This window comes from Topomyia yanbarensis, chromosome 3 (genome assembly GCF_030247195.1).
Source record: "Topomyia yanbarensis strain Yona2022 chromosome 3, ASM3024719v1, whole genome shotgun sequence".
Taxonomy (NCBI): domain Eukaryota; kingdom Metazoa; phylum Arthropoda; class Insecta; order Diptera; family Culicidae; genus Topomyia; species Topomyia yanbarensis.
The window spans coordinates 416,207,996-416,211,945 of record NC_080672.1 but is presented as its reverse complement, the minus strand read 5'-3'; positions in this window follow the sequence as shown (position 1 = coordinate 416,211,945).

The window sequence follows — 3,950 nt, the reverse complement described above, 5'->3', positions numbered from 1 at the left end:
AGACCACCGATGTCGCATTGAAATCTGTGTTTCGGTCAATTAAGTCTTTTTGTCATCTATGATGGCTAACACAGAGAAAATCTGTGAAAATCTCTGTGAATTTTTTAAAAACTCTGCCCAAAATCAGAATTTTTTCGAAAAATTGTGAAAATCTCTAGAAAAAATCGCAAAAGTGCTAAAAATCTTCCATTTGTGAAAAATATCTTGTGATGAAAAATTGTTTAATAAATCTGTGACATTATGAAAAAAAAACTGTGCACGTGACATAACTTATGGATGAGCCACGAGATATTTATACCCCGTGTGAACTGCGCGGTAACTGAAGTACAGAAGTTTATCAGTATTCTTCAGCATCCCCAATGCTCGGTCGGCAACAACGGTTTGTTTCCAAAAATTACTGCTGATAGTGGGAAGGCACAAACGGCGAAGTGTTTGAAAGATTAACCAAGAAGGAGATTCTGCGTTAAGGGGTCATGGATCAAGATTTTTGTGTTGGACAGCATAGACACAATATTTCGGTGTTTTCATGTTATATATTTTTTGTAAATTTCTTCCACGCGTTCCATTGAGTCATGTATTTTAATCTAAACATTCTACCGCCTGTGGCTCTCTCTGGAACCAAAATAAATTCAAAATATTGTAACCAGTGTATTTGTTTCTGTATAAGATTTGTGAGATTGTCGCGTTTAGTTTACGTTTATTAAATCTGTGTATGTCAAGAAAAGATCTGTGAAGTGTCTAAAAGGCGAACACCGTCAGAAGGCCAGAACGCAGCCAGGAAAACTCGCCACAATTTCCGTAAACCACCACCAGGTGCCGGATTTAGCAAACAGGCGGCCATTGGGGGTGGCGATAATAGAGGATTTGGGCGGAATTCATTGGCGAACCAAAGGGTCAACGGTCGAGGGTATGAGGTCAATAACCACCAAAACCGGAGTTCAATTGCGCCCGGTAACTATCGACGAGAAAAGTTAGAATTTTTAAGTCAAGCCAGAAGAAGCAATAAAAGTCGAAGTAAAGAGAAGTGAAGCTGAGTGTTAAATTACAAAAGAGTGAAGTGAAGTAAAAAGCAGAAATAAGGAACTGGATAGTTAACCGGAGAATCCAGACTTCCAGGTAATTGACCGTCCCCTAAACTAACCCATGAGACGCCTCGACCGTCCCCCAAAGCCAATCCGCCATTTTGACATCCCCCATTGTGTTCGCAGGACCCCGTAGTTCATACCTTGAAGCCGTGGTTTTAGTGTATAACCCCTGTGAACCCAGAAAGCCCTACCGTGTCCGACCGTCGAATACTCACGCGGGAAACCGGGCATAGCCGACGAATAGAACCCCTCGTCGAAGCTCGAGATCGTCAAACACTCGAGGCCGCGTAGACGACCGGTAGCGAGCGACGTGCGGCAGCCGTAGAACACCGTGTGGAACCGCAGAATCACCGGAGTGAAGCAGTGGAGTACGGTGGTGGAGTGGCAGCGACAACGACTGGAGTGGAAAAGGGGCCCCGAAGAAAACCGAAGAATAAAGAAGTGCTAAGGTAGGAGATAGCCAGTAAGAAAGTGGGAGAAAAAGAATAAAAGTGTCGACGAAAAGGGAAATAAAAGTTGTGCTTGCTTGAGGATAAAGATCAGGTGTTTTCTTGACCGCGATTAGCCACGAGCGTATGCCGACCCTGAGGCGTTGAGAAAGGGAGTCTCATATTTGCTAGGCAGTAGCGATACGCAAGTTACAATATTGAATATTACATTTTGTGGGTTTTGGAAAATATTGAAAATAAACATTAGATTTTTATAATTTTTTAACTTCCAATTTCAATTTTAGTCTCAGAAAAATGTATGGACAATTCATCGAGGCGGATATAAAGAATATCTCGATTCTTCATCATTTTTTTAAATTTCGAATGAGATGACCGTCTTAACGAAATATGATGTGAGCGACGTCGGAGCATAAACGTTCCCGCATCGGCTGATAAGAGGAGAGCTTTTATTCACGTGAGAGATCACCTCTAATTGTTTTAATCATTCCGAGCAATGCTTGTTTTAGCGATAACCAGGAGGTTAATGCCTTTAACTACAACGCATGTGGGAACTAAATATAGACCATCCTGATGAAGATTGAGCTCGAAATGAGAGAACATTGTTACTACTACCAAATCTCCCTATGAAATAACTACAAAATTAGAATGATCAATTTACGAAAAAGTTGTTCACAAAGATCTGAGTTTCCTAAAGTTGAATGCGTTCATTATAAATATATAATAGGGTAATGTGTCAATTTTGGCCTTATTCTAGAGTATGTTAAACTATTTCATGAATTACTGTGCAGCGATGGGCTGCTTATACATTAGTATAAATATCATTTCTATTTTTCTAAAAATCAACAACAAGAATTGCCTACAAAAGGTTAATCACTAGAGTGACAGGAAAAAATGACTCCATTCGGCCCAACCTTGAGTCGATTCCTAGTCCCACCAGGAGTACTTGCACCAAATTTGAAGCAAATCGGGCAGGTCTAGCTACCGGACCAACGTGCCTGAAGTTTGTATTAGATTTTTCGACAATTTACATGGAGAAAACTCACTAACTCGCATTTTTGCCGCTAGTTGGCGCTGTATGCATTGTATTATCACTATAAGTGAAAATAACAAAGAAAATTTAATTGTCTACAACTTTGTCGAAGACAGCTAGTGAATCCGGCTTTGTTAAAGGAAGTTATCGAACTTTTAACGAAGTGATGTCTGAGTCAGTTTTGCATGGGGCCTAGCAGAGCATGGTTGTGTATCAGTACTCGATTCGCACGAACTAAACATTTTTGTGGAAAAACCGTTAGACTTAGCTCAATAGTATCTTCAGAAGAATTGTAGTAAATAATACGAGTCTTGCTTTGGTTAGAACATTTTAGTTCCCCATTTTACCGTATACTAACTTTTCAACGAAAAGAGATAGAAATTAGGTGTCTTCCACAAAGTTGTAGAACAGGCATTTTGCAATAATTCTTCCGAACATCTCGATATTCTATCTCTCTTATATGAAGTGTTGGCGCCATCTATGCGGTCACAGTTGGAACTACAATTTTCCAACCAAAACATAACTCGTATTATGTGCTATAATTCTTCTGAACATGCTATTGAGCTGAGCCTAACGATTATTTCACAAAAATGTATAGTTCGTGCGAATCGAGCACTGATAACCATGGTCTGCTAGGCCCCATGCAAAACTGACTCAGACATCACTTCGCTAAAAGTTTAATAACTTCCTTTAACAAAGCCGGATTCACTAGCAGCCTTCGGCAAAGTTATAGACAATTAAATTATCTTTCTTATTTTCACTTACAGTGATAATACGATGCATACAGTGCCACCTAGCGGCAAAAATGCGAGTTAGTGAGTTTTGTAAATTGTCGAAAAATCTAATACAAACTTCAGGCACGTTGGTCCAGTAGCTAGACCTGTCCGATTTGCTTCAAATTTGGTGCAAGTACTCCTGGTGGGACTAGGAATCGAATTAGGGGTGGGCCGATGGAGTTTTCAAAAATTCATTATTTTTCTGGGCAGTCTATTAATCACTTATGTTTAAGCGAAACGAAAACTCAAATCGTGGGGCCTAATTCTCACCCTACCTTTTGAGTCAATTTGCAGAGCAAAAATGACAGACGCTACTCTAACTAATGGGTTCCAATGAATAGGGTGATAATGGGAATAGAGTAAAATTAGGCCCATCATCGTATATTTTTTATACATTACGATATTTATATGCCATACAATAATATTTATTAACATTATTCGGCACTTTAGCGGTACCAATTAACAGTGATTCCAAGCCAGCAAGAAAAAAATATGACAAAATACAGTACCGGGACAATGATCCCATTTTACAACCGCAGTACCAGGAGCACTATTCCAAAGACCTTGACCTAGAATTTTGCGACGAGCAGGAAACTCAATGTGAACGAAC